Consider the following 17008-nt stretch of genomic DNA (forward strand, 5'->3'; position numbering starts at 1 on the left):
AAAGATTAAGAAACATATCACCTGTTACCTTCTGGAGTTATAATCTAATGTACTGTTGGATCCTATTGGCCAGTATCTTGTTGAGAATTTTTGCATCCATGTTCATCAGGGATATTGGTCTGTAATTCTCCTTTTTGGTGGGGTCTTTGTCTGGTTTTGGAATTAAGGTGATGCTGGCCTCATAGAACGAATTTGGAAGTACTCCATCTCTTTCTATCTTTCCAAACAGCTTTAGGAGAATAGGTATGGTTTCTTCTTTAAACGTTTGATAAAATTCCCCTGGGAAGCCATCTGGCCCTGGACTCTTGTGTCTTGGGAGGTTTTTGATGACTGCTTCAATTTCCTCCCTGGTTATTGGCCTGTTCAGGTTTTCTATTTCTTTCTGTTCCAGTTTTGGTAGTTTGTGGCTTTCCAGGAATGCGTCCATTTCTTCTAGATTGCCTAATTTATTGGCGTATAGCTGTTCATAATATGTTTTTAACATCGTTTGTATTTCCTTGGTGTTGGTAGTGATCTCTCCTTTCTCATTCATGATTTTATTAATTTGAGTCTTCTCTCTCTTCTTTTTAATAAGGCTGGCTAATGGTTTATCTATCTTGTTAATTCTTTCAAAGAACCAACTCCTGGTTTTGTTGATCTGTTCCACAGTTCTTCTGGTCTCAATTTCGTTGAGTTCTGCTCGAATCTTTATTAACTCCCTTCTTCTCTTGGGTGTAGGATCTATTTGCTGTTTTTTCTCTAGCTCCTTTATGTGTAAGGTTAGCTTTTGTATTTGAGTTCTTTCCAGTTTTTGAATGGATGCTTGTATTGCGATGTATTTCCCCCCTTAGGACTGCTTTTGCTGCATCCCAAAGATTCTGAACGGTTGTATCTTCATTCTCATTAGTTTCCATGAATCTTTTTAATTCTTCCTTAATTTCCTGGTTGACCCTTTTATCTTTTAGCAGGATGATCCTTAACCTCCACGTGTTTGAGGTCCTTCCAAACTTCTTGTTGTGATTTAGTTCTAATTTCAAGGCATTATGGTCTGAGAATATGCAGGGGACAATCCCAATCTTTTGGTATCGGTTCAGACCCGATTTGTGACCCAATATGTGGTCTATTCTGGAGAAAGTTCCATGTGCGCTTGAGAAGAATGTGTATTCAGTTGAGTTTGGATGTAAAGTTCTGTAGATATCTGTGAAATCCATCTGGTCCAGTGTATCATTTAAAGCTCTCGTTTCTTTGGAGATGTTGTGCTTAGAAGACCTATCGAGTATAGAAAGAGCTAGATTGAAGTCACCAAGTATAAGTGTATTATTATCTAAGTATTTCTTCACTTTGGTTAATAATTGATTGATATATTTGGCAGCTCCCACATTCGGGGCATATATATTGAGGATTGTTAAGTCCTCTTGTTGAATAGATCCTTGAAGTATGATATAGTGTCCCTCTTCATCTCTCACTACAGTCTTTGGGGTAAATTTTAGTTTATCTGATATAAGGATGGCTACCCCTGCTTTCTTTTGAGGACCATTCGAATGGTAAATGGTTCTCCAACCTTTTATTTTCAGGCTGTAGGTGTCCTTCTGTCTAAAATGAGTCTCTTGTAGACAGCAAATAGATGGGTCCTGCTTTTTTATCCAGTCTGAAACCCTGCGCCTTTTGATGGGGTCATTAAGCCCGTTCACATTCAGAGTTACTATTGACAGATATGAGTTTAGTGTCATCATGATATCTATTCAGTCCTTGTTTTTGTGGACTGTTCCACTGAACTTCTTCTTAAAGGGGAATTTTAAGAGTCCCCCTTAAAATTTCTTGCAGAGCTGGTTTGGAGGTCACATATTCTTTTAGTTGCTGCCTGTCTTGGAAGCTCTTTATCTCTCCTTCCATTTTGAATGAGAACCTTGCTGGATAAAGGATTCTTGGTTGCATGTTCTTTTCATTTAGGACCCTGAATATATCCTGCCAGCCCTTTCTGGCCTGCCAGGTCTCTGTGGAGAGGTCTGCTGTTACCCTAATACTCCTCCCCATAAAAGTCAGGGATTTCTTGTCTCTTGCTGCTTTAAGGATCTTCTCTTTATCTTTGGAATTTGCAAGCTTCACTATTAAATGTCGAGGTGTTGAACGGTTTTTATTGATTTTAGGGGGGGATCTCTCTATTTCCTGGATCTGAATGCCTGTTTCCCTTCCCAGATTAGGAAAGTTTTCAGCTAGAATTTGTTCAAATACATATTCTGGCCCTCTGTCCCTTTCGGCGCCCTCGGGAACCCCAATTAAACGTAGGTTTTTCTTTCTCAGGCTGTCGTTTATTTCCCTTAATCTATCCTCATGGTCTTTTAATTGTTTGTCTCTTTTTTCCTCAGTTTCCCTCTTTGCTATCAACTTGTCTTCTATGTCACTCACTCGTTCTTCCACCTCGTTAACCCTCGTCGTTAGGACTTCTAGTTTGGATTGCATCTCATTCAATTGATTTTTAATTTCTGCCTGATTAGCTCTAAATTCTGCAGTCATGAAGTCTCTTGAGTCCTTTATACTTTTTTCTAGAGCCACCGGTAGCTGTATAATAGTGCTTCTGAATTGGCTTTCTGACATTGAATTGTAATCCAGATTTTGTAACTCTGTGGGAGAGAGGACTGTTTCTGATTCTTTCTTTTGAGGTGAGGTTTTCCTTCTAGTCATTTTGCTCAGTGCAGAGTGGCCAAAAGCAAGTTGTATTGGTAAAAAGAGAAAAAGAGAGGAGAGAAAGAAGGAAAGAAAAGAGAAAGAGAAAAAAAAGGGAAGAAAAAAAAACGAAAAAAAAAGAGAAGAAAAAGAGAAAGAAAAAGAAAGGAGAAAAAAGAAGGGGGTGGGGGAAGGAAACAAATCAAAAAGCAAAACAAAACAAAACAAAACAAAACAAAAAACAAAAAACAAAACAAAACAAAACAAAACAAAACAAAACAAAAAAAAGAACCACCGGGGAGTATCTTCTGATTCTGTGTACCTTAAGTCCCTTGGCTTCTCCTGGAAGTTGTCCGTCTAGCTGGTGTTCTGGGGGAGGGGCCTGTTGTGCTGATTTTCAGGTGTTAGCAGTTGGGGGAGCTGCTGTGCCCCTGCCTGGTGCAGGGCTCAGTGGGGGTTGTTTACCCCGTGAGGCCGCAGGAGGAACAGCCCCAGTGGCGGGGCAGCTCTGGACACCTGGAGTCAGCTCCGGCAGGAACTCCGTCTGCAGGGCCTGGAGGCTCCGGGGCGGGGCCGCTGCTCTGCTCAGCTGGGGCAGGAGCGTCCTCGCTGTCCTGGGCCCTCCCGGCCTCTGCCTGTCCCGGAGGAGGCCGGATCCTGGGCTGTGTCCCGGCGCCCTGTGCTCCGGAGCCTGCGCTGGTGGATTCGCGCTCCCGGGCCGCGCAGCCCCCTCCGCGCAGCCGCCCCCGAGCCCCCCCGAGCTGCTCCTGGAACCGCGTAGCCCCCTCCGCACGGAGCCTCTTCCTCTGCCCGAGCCCCCCCGAGCTGCTCCTGGGGCCGCGCAGCCCCCTCCGCGGAGCCGCCGCCCGAGCCCCTTCGAGCTGCTCCGAGTCCCGCCGTGCGCGCTGCAGCCCTTAGGGAGCTCGGGGCACTCTCCTGGGCGCGCAGTTGCTCTGTTACTGTCCCGGGGAACCCGAGGGCATCCTCGCCCTCCTGGGTCCTGCTCCAACTCCCCACGAGCCCCTTTCCGCCCGGGAAGGTCGGTGCAGCTCCTGCTTCCTGGAGTTATAATCTAGTAAGTATGGTAGGCACTTAAAAAGTATAACACAACTAAATATACAATTATAAATCATGTAGGAGCTGCAAAGAAAAAGTAAAATCTGCAACTGGGGAGCAAGGAGCATGATCAATCTTCCCAGTTTGCTTGGGGCTATCCTGGGTTTAGCACTGGAAGTCTCATTTTGTAAGAAGTAACTCAGTTCTAAGCAAACCAGGAGAGTTCCTCAGCCCAGAAGTAGAATGAGGAGACCTGATAGAGTAGGAGTCAGAGAAAGCCTCTCTGAGAAGGTGATTTTTATGCTGGGGCATAAAGAAAGAGCAGAAGTTGGCAAAATCAGAATCAATGCAAAAGCATTCCTGGTGATTGAGAAGATGTGTAAGGCCTGCTATGGGGAAGAATTTAGTGAAAAAGGACCAGAAAGGAAAGCTAACTTTGACATGAGGCCAGAAAGGCTGGCAGATCACACTGGGGGAAGGGGGCAGGGGGAGGTGGATTTTAGCTGGACAGCAACAGAAAGATGCTGAAAACCTTTGAGCAGAGGAGTAACCAAGTTCAAAAATCCTGTATAAGCTACTTAATATTTTAAGAGAATCACTCTGACTACTATAGGGAGAAATGATAAGAGAGAAGCAGCAATCTGTTTCAACATGCCCTTCAGGTTATACTGATACACCCCTAAAGCTTGAGAACTACTACTTAAAAAAACAAAATTACCTAAAAAGACATGGGAATATAGTAATAGTATTATTCCACTTTAGAGTCAAGATTCTGGAAAATAAGAGTAGGCCTAAAAAGAGAACAGGGGCCTGTGTTGTTTGTGTTGACAAACGTGATTCAGGTTTTTCAGATTCCATATTACATCACCAACAATGTACTCATGATAGGATAATTAGCAGCTAGGGGGAAATGTATTTAAGCTACAGTTTGAAAGGCAAAGACAGAAATGACAAGTTTAAGATTTCTCAGTAATTACTAGGTAAAATGATGATTGTTAATGAAAAGAAAAACCATAAAAGAGTTTCCAGAACTATGCAAAACCAAAGTTCCTTCTAGTCCTGTATTTCTGTGATTCCACGAACAGAAAGACAATTAAAACCAAATTTTGGAGTATAGTTGATGCACAGTGTTACATTACTTTCAAGTATACAACATAGCAATTCAATATATCTATATGTTATGCTATGCTCACCTCAAGTGTAGCTACCATCTGTCACCATATAATGTTACTACAATACCATTGACTCTATTCCCTATGCAGAAAGAGAATTTTAATTGGTAGTTAACTCTTTAGTATTAGACCCAGATGATTAAATCTGAATATTCAAAATCCCAGGCTAAAATTTGTCTCAATTTTAATCCAAGGAAGGACACATGAACAGAGAGCTATTACTGAAATTTTATAGGATGAGACTCATGATGTGCAACAGTGAAAGGTACACAGTTTATCAAAAAGAAACATGCAATAGAAAACAGAAGCCTCTGTGCACTGTGTGGGGATTCAAAGCTGAGAGCACATATGGTAGAAAAAATGTATATGTCAAAAAGTAAATGTGAGAGTAACAATGAAAGAATACTAGAAACTCCTAGGCCAGAGAGAGTATATAGATGACACTTTCCTTAGATAAATAAAATAGTTGGTGTCAAGCTGTAGTAACAGTGAGAACACCAAATATCCTTACAACTCTTAGAGGACTTAACTCATCAGGAGAGAATAAAATATGTTTTCTTGCCTTTTAACACCAATTTTACTCTTCAGATAAGAAAAGAAATAACTTGGGAATCTTACTTTGAGTCTAATTTTGACCACCAGAGAAGTGATTTGTTATGTAAATATATTCAAAATTTGAAGACATTTTGCATTGGGGAATTTAATAACAAAAGAATAGAAATACTCATTTCATATTCTTTGGAAGAGCATTAATTTTTTGATGTGAAACTTTATGCCATGTCACTCATTATTCTTAGAAGGCTCTTATACTGGGTAGCTCAGTCGGTTAAGCATCCAACTCTTGATTTTGGTTCAGATCATGATTTCAGGGTTGTGTGATTGAGCACCGAGTCCAGTTCCTCACACCACAGGGAGTCTGCTTGAGATTCTCTCTCCCTCCACACCTCCCCCTGACTCATATTTTCTCTCTCTCTCTCTCTTTCTCTCTCTAAAATAAATAAATAAATTAGTCTTTTTAAAAAATAAAATGTCATCTAAGTCAACTACTTTATTCTGGTGATGAAGCTGTTTTTACATCCAGATAAGATGTATATCTGATTGATCAGGTACTTTCTAATTTAACTGAAGTCTAACTGGATAATGAATGAAGATAGCTTTAAATGTTGCCCTCCAAATATCTGTTAGCCAAGGTTTTACTGAAAATGATGGTTCTCAAACTTTAAGGTATTTTTTCTAATGGAATCAACTGGAAGACTTTAAAACACAGGGTTCTGTGCTCCAACTATAGGATTTTGGTTTTAGTAGGTCTAGGGTGGGGGCTGAAAGTTTGCATCTCTAATTCCCAGATGCTGATGCTACCAGTCCTCTAACCATTTTGAGAACCTCATAGCGAATAAAAGAATATGATGTTGAGCTTCTGTAAACAAACCTTCCCATAAAGCAGGTGAAGTCAGTGGCTCAATCCTCCTCTTTCTGCCTGAAAAGGAGCCACTCTCCAGTCTCTCAATCTTGTCTACACAATAGGAACTCTCCCTGGGAAGTTTAAAAAATATTTCTGTCCAGGTTTTGCTACCCCTGGCTCTGATTGTATGAATCTGTACTTCCAACAAGACAATCAGTTAGTTAAATTTTCAGTCAATTCTATCCTGAAGTGTCAGTGTTGAGAATCACTGACCTTTATGCTGATAGGTCTTGAGTATTTAGCTCTTACACTTGATCCTGTTGGCATCACCACTTAGCAGCTGCCATCTAAGCAACTTAACCTCAAACCTTGAGCTAATTAGGTGGCATGCACTAAATGAGGGGCTAGGCACACTAAATGGGTTCCTTTGTTGTAATAAGAACTAATTAACTATATCACAGTTACCACTGTCTAGAAACCTTGATTTGGAGATGATGGTTCAAATACCAAGCATTTTTACTACCATCACCAACAACAAATAACTGTGTCTTGAACATTTACAGCATATAAGGGGGAAACAATCCCTCGTGTGTACTCTGCAGGTAAAGAGGGAGCTCTGGTTCTCATTCACATGAGCTTAAGTTGTTAGTTTACTGTCAGCATTTTCAGAGATGATAATCTATGTACTGCCCTGGGAAATCCCTGTGAAAAAGTCAAGGTGAGGGCAGGAAAGAATTGTTGCATCTATCATAAAGGAGAGTACACAGTGGGTGCTCAAATATGACTAATTTAAAGTCAGATAATTTTAAGCAAGTGAAAGTTTTTAAATTGTAAGCTCTTCTTTCAACTAAAAATATTTCCCTTGTTTTAAAATCAATGAGACTGTTGATTCTACCTATATTCTCCATATCCAGTACCTAATGCTTCTTTGTTTTTTGCCTTTTTTTTTTTTTTTTTGTCTCTGAAACCACTGACTGAATTGCTGCATAAGGATGAGGAAAAAAGGGATCCCTGGGTGGCTCAGTGGTTTGGCGCCTGCCTTTGGCCCAGGGCGCGATCCTGGAGTCCCGGGATGGAGTCCCACGTCGGGCTCCTGGCATGGGGCCCGCTTCTCCCTCCTCCTGTGTCTCTGCCTCTCTCTCAATCTCTGTGTCTATCATGAATAAATAAATAAATAAATCTTTAAAAAAAAAAAAAAGGAAAAAAATTGGGAAGTGAATTTTAATTCTACAGTATTCATTTGATTATGAGTTTCTTTCCTTATTTATATGTCCTAAAACAAAACAAAACAAAAACCACTCCACAAATCAATGAATTAGCATACAAGAACACATTTTCATTATATTTTGTTTTTCTCAGGATTGTGTTCAGGAACAAACTGATTGATATTGCTAGAACTGATAAATATTGATAATATGTTATCATCTTCTCAACAATGAAGAAAGATTATCTTCATGGTAGCTGTATACATTATCTATATGCATGTGACATATTTAACCACTGTCATTATAAGAATATCAAATAGTTTTATTAAAACAGTTGATCATATTTGCATCTAGATTAAAGAAAATATATTAATTTATATTTGTAATAAGAAATGGGTATTTTCATAACTACCATGATAAATATTTAAATATATGTAACTGAATTTTCAGGCACAAGTCCTTGATGTGTATTTCTTTAATCTGAACATATTTTTCTTAATTCAATAAAAAACTTTTATAAAAGCAAATAATTTTATGCAAGAAATTTAATGTGCTTACTAAGTACTAAACTTCATACTTGCAACATGAGAGAATCTAAAAGTGCTAAAGAGTGAAGAAAGATCATCTCAGAAACTCAGGAATTTACTTACAGAATTCAGAGTTCTTGGTAAGTGTTATGTTTCTTTCTAAAACCAGTGGAGAATTCATCATTTAACAATGAGCAATAGCCAAAGAAATGCATTTTTGAAAAATGACTAAAGTGTGTACTTTAAATGGACAAGGGAACTTTAATGAGATCTTGTGCAATTTGTGGCAATAGCAAAATAAAAAATGGTAAGCTAGATACTTGTGCATTTATCTCTAAAAAAAGAGAAGAAACTGCACTCTGCGTAAATATCTAATCAAAATTAAGTATGCACGACTGCACTCTAATTTTGGGGACTCCATTTGTTTATCTTAAGACCTGCACTGGACAGATAGCTTCTTTAATGTGTATATTATGTTCTCTAGATAGCAAATATAGATGCTGGTTTTTTAGTTTTAAGAATTATTTTTTCCGTTTTCTTATTGTCAAAATTACCTATAAATTGCCAGAAGCACCATCAAGTTTAGGTAGTCTGGGTTCTAATAATTAAGCCATGAGATGAAACTTACCTACTTCTATAATACTAGCTCAAGCCCAGCAGAATCAGCAGTGCCAAGCACTCTGGAATTGAATGAAAGAAAGATGTTATTTACTAGGAGATAGAAAGAAGTGCTATATACATTTTTTTCAAGTATAGGGAGAAGACGGTATAGTGAGTAGTGATTCCACAGCTTAGTGATCCACAGAGGTAAAAAAGACAACAGGCATGAGTGGGAATAGGACAAGGTAGGGGGAGAGATGGCAATTGTAAATGTCTTCACCTTGCACAATTTTTATCATACAGTGTATGCTCAATAAAATTTTACTGAATATTCATTTATCATATTCATATTTATGGTATGATTTTAAATTTTTAGAGAAATTGAAAATAGGAAATAAGACTATGCAGATACTAACATAAAAACATTACAAACAAAATACAATTTTAACGACATACACAGAACACAGAATTGCTGATTTTTATTATATCCATTGCTCTTCAATTCAAACTGTGTTTGTTAATACAGAGAAAGCTCTACTTCCTGACTTATTTCCTTAACAGTCTTCCCTGACTGCCTTGCTCTCCAATTACTGATCTTCTATATGGTAATCATTTAAAGAAAAAAATACATTAGATTGTGTTACTTTCCTAGTTATTTTTCCAACAATTTCCCATTGTACTTCGCAAAACATTATATCATGAACTACAAACCTCTGCATTGTTTGGTCTCTGTCTATTCCAGTTTCCCACCTCCATCTCATCTTCCCCTCTCTCCTTGTCCCATTGCATTTGGACCTTCTTCTCAGTTCCAGAAATATACCAGGCTGTTTCCCACATCAAGGCCTCCAGGGGCACAGCTCACTCTCTTTGGAATATCATACTACACATTCCTCTTTTGGGTCACTAGTCATTTAGGGCTCAGTCAACTGAGACCTCTATGGGGAGACCTTCTCTCATAATCCTGAGTGTAATAGGTCCCCTAGTGTTAATCTCTTTCCTTGCTTGCTGCTGTTCCCCTTCATAGTACTTATCACAGATAGTAATTATGTAATTTAAGTGTTGATGTGGTCATTGCCAGTCTTCTCCCTTCCAGAGGGAACCTCATGAGGGTGGAAACTGCTTCTGTTGGGTTCACCACTTCATAGCCATCATCTAACACAAAGCCTGACATACAGCAGGTGCTCAGCATTTCTAAGATGAGTTTATAACTTGTAGTAAAATAGTGCCAGGATTCTACTTAAATTACCTAGAAAATCTTAGTCTTATAGGTGAAATGACAATTTAATGACAAAGAAAAATTAAATTTCTACTAAATTGTCCATAAAAAGGTAAATGTTACTAAAAAGAACTAGCAAAAATGCAGAATTGGAACAATATGAATGAATCTATATTGTCTTTTACGTGAAACCTTAAAGCCAGAATAGGAGTAAAATATTTTATTCACTTAGTTTCTAAAAATTCTATTATGGTAAGAACAACTAACATGAGATTTATCCTCTCAACAAATTTTTAAGTGTACCACACAGTATGATTGACTCTAGGCACGATGTTGTATAGCAGATCTCTAGGATTTATTCATCTTGTTTAACTGAAACTTCATGCACATTGGTTAGTAACTCCCCATTCCCCCCTCCCCTCAGCCTCTGGCAACCACCATGTCACTCTTTGATTCTATGAATTTAACTGTATTAGATACCTCATGTAAGTGGAATCCTACAGCGTGTGCCTTTCTGTGACCAGCTTGTTTCACTTAGCATACTATGCTCAAGGTTCATCCATGTTGTTGCATATTGAAGAATTTTCTTCTTCTTTTTTAAGGCTGAATGAGATTCCATTGAGTATATCACCTTTTCTTTATCCATCCATTTGTTGATGGACATTTAGGTTGTTTCCACACCATGGCGATTGTAAGTGATGCTGTGATGAGCATGAGAGGGCTAGTGTGTCTTCAAGAATCTTGATTTCAATTCTTTTGGATAAATACCAAAAAGTGGGATTGCTGGATCATATAATGATTCTATTTTTAACCTTCTGAAGAATCTCCATACTGTTTTCCATAGTATCTGCACCATTTACATTCCCACTGACAGCGTGTGAGGGTTCTAATTTTTCCATATTTGCATTAACACTAGTCTTTATTCTAAAGTCGCTTTTAAAATTAGAGTTTTTAAAATCTCCATTAATACTTATTAAAACAGTGTTAAATAACTCTTCAATCAACCTCTTCGTCTTCAAAAATTTTTATTAAGGAGATAAGTAAAAATCATATATTCAGCCTTCCACTCCAGGGCAACAAGTATAATGATGATGGTTTAACAATGAAAAGTCAAGTGATAGTTGGCACTTTCAAAAAGCTAGTGTCACAAGAAGGCAAAGTAATTCAAATGGTGGCTCAGAACACAATCACGATTTTCATTTTAAATTTTCAACACAAAATAAGAAAAAAACATGTTTTACAGGATTTCTTTTTCATTTACAAAGACTACTATTTACGGGGAAAAGCAAAATAGCAATTAAAAACTGTTTAACAAATATGGGCAAATGACAGTACAAAATGTTAATAACCAGAAGCACTGAACCATGTGGATTTGGACTCACAAAGTGGCCTTTAAATGATTAGAAAATACAAGTGCTCTTGTCTGCTATTCTGAAGTGCTTTTGTGTAAATCAAGAATTGCAACAAGAGAATTGTTTTTGGCTTCATAAATACTTCCTATGAACTTTTGAAATTCAATCTGTATCTTTGTGTACACAATTACCACAAGAGTAATAACTGCAGATGGTATGTGAACTCTAAATCTCCAGCCTCCTGGGACTTTTCATTCCTAATTTTTGTTACCATAAGTTTTTTTTTTATCAATATACTACATAAACAGATTCCATTTATAGATATTTTTAAAGCAAAGGAAAAGTCCTATATAATCTCTACTGTCATAATATTTTTGGTTTGCTTATCTAATAGAAAAATGTAGTGGTATGTTCATTTATCTAAAACTTCATTTTGTGAGTTGATTAAAAGAAAAAAGGATGACATGATTCTTCTGAAAGTCTCCATTTTCCTGCTTTGGAGCAGTATCACAATAACAATAATCTATCTATAGATTAGATAGTCTCTTAAACTTCACCTATGACATTTATGATAGGATTTCCTTATCACCCCCACATCAGGGGCTTTCCCAGAAGGCAAATAATGTTAATTAATCTAAGCAATTTTTGAATAAAAGGAGTTTTAGATAGAGCCTGAATGCATAGTGGAAACTAAACCAGCTCCAAATCTACCTAGAGATGAAGGTGATAAGAAGGAAGTGGTATTAGTAGGAGGGCAAGGAAGAGAGATTCTCATGAACACAGGCGAAAGCATTGACTAATTATAGTTGGCACCTGTCAGCAGTTTTAAAGTGTTTAGACTAAGTTATATCCATATCTTCCTTAATTTTCTGAGATTATGAAGATTTTGTTGGACACAGATTGAAATAAATGCTTATAAGAGACATGATCAAAGTGTGACAGTACATAAAATATAATAATAAATAACCAACAATTAATAGATAAAATTTTCTCATCAGGGGATCTGAGAAGCCAAAAGCTACATACAAAAAAAAAAAAACAGCAAAACTATTTACTGTTATTTACTTATATAAATCTGTAGGTTGGGATCCCTGGGTGGCGCAGCGGTTTGGCGCCTGCCTTTGGCCCAGGGCGCGATCCTGGAGACCCGGGATCGAATCCCACATCGGGCTCCCGGTGCATGGAGCCTGCTTCTCCCTCTGCCTATGTCTCTGTCTCTCTCTCTCTCTCTCTGTGACTATCATAAATAAAATAAAATAAAATAAATTTTAAAAAAATAAAATAAAATAAATCTGTAGGTTACAGTCTTACGTTTTGGCAACTAACATTTTATGTATCTTCAGTGAGAACATTATTTCCCAATAAGAGAGTTCAATGTTGATAGTAATGTCAGGAACAAAATGGAAGAACATAATTCTGATTTCTATATATACTTCAATTTTTTTTCTTTTGACTCATAGTCATCTCTTCATTTAAGAGTAATCCTTGTACATATCTCTGTATGATTCCTCCAACTCCATGCATTGAACCCTTCTGTTTCCTGCTCCATTGTTGCCTCAAAGATATCCCAAGACCCCCTAATTTTTGAGTAATCACCTTCCTCTCTCCTTTGTTTCACCAAGAAATTTCACTGAATGTATTCCTCCTGCTTCTAGTTCTATCCCTGCCACTCACTTTCCCTGAAAAGTGAGAGTAGCCTCTTTCCCACCTGAGGCTACTCTCAATAAGGTCTACTACTAATCATAAAATCGAGTTTTCTAAATCCTCATTCTCATGCTAAACATTTTTGACAAACACTTTTTCATGGAAAAAATTCTGCTTCCTTGTCCTTGACATCATAAAATATTGTCTTCCACTGGTTCTTTCTACATTTTGGTGCAGTTTTTTGTTTTGTTTTCTCCAACCTTTTTTCCCCATTCCTTTTCCAGCTCTTGTCCCTTAATTCCAATGCCCCTCATCTTTATCCATTGATTTTCCTTTCAATGCTCTCTTCCTGTATTTCTATAATTTGTTTATTAGTTCAATGAAAATATGCCCAACTATATATCTCTAGCAGCTACGGAATCTTTCTTGGATGTTAAACTGATACACTGAACCCAGTGTTTTCAAACAAGGCATATTCCCCAAACTATATCAGCTCCTAAAAATTTTCCACTTTTTTCTACTCTGTGACTTTTCCATAAATCTTTTTTGTTATGTCCAAGTACCACTCAAATACAGTGGGTTTTTCACAATGCTATTCATATCCATTTCTTTCTGTTTCCTTCTGCTGCCGTGATTCAATTCTAGAAACTTATTAACACAGTCTCTTCAATCTCCCATCCCCTTTGATGCCTCCGCTATCTTGTTATCAAAGTTGACATCCTTCAGTGTAGCTCAGATTATGTGTTCCCTTTACCAAAAACTTTCAATAGTTCAAATAAAGTTCAGACTCCATCATTCATAGACCTAGTTTGTGTGCATAACAAATTACCCAAAACTTAGTGTCAATAAATAACTGGGTTAGGAATCTGGACAAAGTGTAACAGGAATGTCTTGTCTGCTCCACAATGTTGAGTGCCTCATCTGGAAGATTTCCATATTGTGAACAGATTCATCTGAAAGATCAGTCATTCACAGGTTTAGCAATTGGTACTATGTTTCTTAGGCTGACCCTGTTATGTGGTATCTCTGCATGGGATAGTTTGGGCTTCATCACAGCTTAGTGGATGAATTCCAGGGACAAGAGCCTAAAGCAAAAGAGCCAAGCAGAAGCTCTATTCTTTTTATGACCTAGCCTCAGAAATCAAACAGCATCACTTGCACTCTTCTCCATTGGCTGAAGTAGTTTCAAGTTCAGCTAGTCCAAAAAGAAATACAATCTACCTCTTCATGGGGAATGGCAAAGTTCTGGAAGCATAAGCACCACAAATATGATTGTCATCATTTTGGAAAAATACAACCCACTACAGATCTACCTACTTATTGTTAACCTCCATTCTCAGTTGGACATTGCACTAATGCCATACAGGATTTTTCCTTCTCCAACACTTACTTCTCCTTATACATGCATCCTCATCTTCAGATGGAGCATATCACCACTGCTTTCTGGAATTCTGGTCCAAACTAAACTTAGAAAATCAAAGTGGAAGCAGAAAAGCAAAGAAAGATTCAGTGATAGGAGACATACAGAATGGAGAAGAAAAGAGAAATTCACTGTCAATCTGAGGTGAACTCTATCTGCACCTTGAAGGAAGAGACAAAGACAGGTTTCAGATCATCCTTGGGAATCGGTCTATATGGCTGATGAAGTAACAGAATAAACTTTCAGTGATATAACATTCCAACTTTTTTATAGCTTAAGAAACATAACTAAGGGTTTAAATACATTTATTTTTCTACTTGCAAACTCAGCAAATATCAAACACGCTTTCACTTTTCTTCCTCCATACCTCAGCTCTAAACATTTGTTTCATCTGGAGCAAGTGTCTTCCACAAATAAACATGTTGATCTTTTCAGATCTCATTGAAATATCTTCTTCATGAAATCATCTGAAAGGTGATCTCTCTCTTGGGCAAATACACGTAAGCAGTGATTTCCTACATCTTTTATTACACTTACTACTTGTACACTAAAGAACATTTTCTTTTTTTTTTTTCTTTTCCTTTTTTTTTTTTTTATTGGTGTTCAATTTACTAACATACAGAATAACACCCAGTGCCCGTCACCCATTCACTCCCACCCCCCGCCCTCCTCCCCTTCTACCACCCCTAGTTCGTTTCCCAGAGTTAGCAGTCTTTACGTTCTGTCTCCCTTTCTGATATTTCCCACACATTTCTTCTCCCTTCCCTTATTTTCCCTTTCACTATTATTTATATTCCCCAAATGAATGAGAACATATAATGTTTGTCCTTCTCCGACTGACTTACTTCACTCAGCATAATACCCTCCAGTTCCATCCACGTTGAAGCAAATGGTGGGTATTTGTCATTTCTAATAGCTGAGTAATATTCCATTGTATACATAAACCACATCTTCTTTATCCATTCATCTTTCGTTGGACACCGAGGCTCCTTCCACAGTTTGGCTATCGTGGCCATTGCTGCTATAAACATCGGGGTGCAGGTGTCCCGGCGTTTCATTGCATTTGTGTATAGAAATGGGAAGATGCTTGGGAGTAAAAGAATCTCACTTCTTTCTTCCCATGGCACTTTAGACAATGCCTCAAATATATTCACTTCTCAACATAGAGTTGTTGGATGAATGCATACTACATTAATCAAATCTATGAATGGAATTTTGCTGAAAACACACTTGGGATTGTAAGTATCATTTTGGCCCTTGTTTCTCATTTAAAAAAGTATACCAAAGCTGAAAAAGCCATAATTAAAAACAATTACAGTGATCAAGTTTTGCTTTCAGAGGAAGATGAAATTCTTTTAAAAAAGAAAAAGTAAGGTAAAAATAAAATAAAGGTTGTAAAGATGAAGTTTAATCTATAAAAATTCAGGAGACTATATGTTAGGTGAATTCAAGTACATACAACAAGTTTTGGTGTACTGTTTGAAAGTCCTTGAAATTTAAAAAATAGTAAAATCATGATAAATAAGATACAAATTTGGATATGTGGTTAAACTTTTTCCACTACGTTATAATATAAAGTATGACCAAGGTGGCCTAAATGTTCCACTCAACTTGACAAAACTTTAGGTAGTTTTCTTCCTGACAGTAAGCCGCGGTCTCCCTTTCCTTAAAGCATTTACTTTAAAAACATGCAATTATAAATTCTTTCTCTGCCCTTTTAAGATATAAACCTATTTGTCAGTTTTACAACCTACGAGTGCCTTTCCCAAGGCCAATGGAAGGTATTCCCTCGAAATGTAATCAACAGGAAACATAACGCTCCTATATCCCAATTTCTGTGGTATAGTCCGGAGCCTAACTTCAATAAGTGACAATTAGCAAACACAGATGGCCTAATTACACTGACCAACCAGCCATTTAACATTCTCCACTGCTTTTTCACTAGCTAACAAGTGGTTAAGTCTCCTGTCTTCTGTTTCAATGGGAGTCGATCTCTCTCTCTTATTCCAATAATCTTGAATTATGAAGTCTTTTTTGTCTGTTTAACTCCATCAGGTGCTATTTTTCTTTGACAACTGTCACCTAAAAGAATTATTAGCTTAATTTATGCATGTCAGATTTAGAAAAAAATGTTAAGAAAACCAAGGTGTTTTTTTTTTTCTCTAAGCCATTGTAAATTAGTTTGTCTCATTAAAGACAAATCTATATCTTTTAGTAACTTGCCCTTCAGTGTTATCATCAAAGAAGATTGGGCAGAAGTGGACGGAATGCTGAACCCAGGATAGAATTCATTTTTTCAGTCATTTTTCCATCCATTCCACAAAATATTTTTGGCATCTTCTAACTACTAGGCACTATGAATGGGCATTTACTATTAAAAAGATGATAATATCTGGTCTCCTCCCACATGGACCTCACAATGCAGTCAGAGGTAGCAAGCTGTAAATGGTACATTACAGTACAATGTGACAAATGCTCTGATGCCCGCAGTTATTCCAGCCTCATCCTTGTCACATGCCCCAGCTCTGCATGGACAGTACAGCTTTCCTTTGCGCCTTCTGAGGCAGCTCAATCCCAAAACCAATCAGCAGGGGACTTAATGAAGAGAGAGGCAGAGTTCACAACTTATGTTGTGCTAGCTGCTTTGCTTCTAGTTTCCAGGAGAAATACTCTCCATCCAGGTGAGCATATTTCTGAGATTTGTTTACTGACTACTCAAAGATAAAAACCTTTTTTAAGATACTCCTCTGACCCTTTTGTTAATTTAAATG

The 17008-nt window shown here is 37.7% G+C and overlaps 1 long non-coding RNA gene across 2 annotated transcripts in view; it reads right to left on the reverse strand.

The window, feature by feature from the left end:
- The window catches only part of LOC140608373 (uncharacterized), a 39660-nt gene extending 25265 nt beyond the window's left edge, over positions 1–14395 (reverse strand). For both annotated transcript variants that reach the window (XR_012010386.1, XR_012010385.1), the window contains exons 1-2: positions 14208–14395; positions 8634–8685 (exon numbers count right to left, since the gene is read on the reverse strand). This is a non-coding gene — a long non-coding RNA (uncharacterized lncRNA). The remainder of the gene's footprint in view (positions 1–8633; positions 8686–14207) is intronic.
- Positions 14396–17008: the final 2613 nt, after the last annotated feature.

This window comes from Canis lupus, chromosome 17 (genome assembly GCF_048164855.1).
Source record: "Canis lupus baileyi chromosome 17, mCanLup2.hap1, whole genome shotgun sequence".
NCBI lineage: Eukaryota > Metazoa > Chordata > Mammalia > Carnivora > Canidae > Canis > Canis lupus.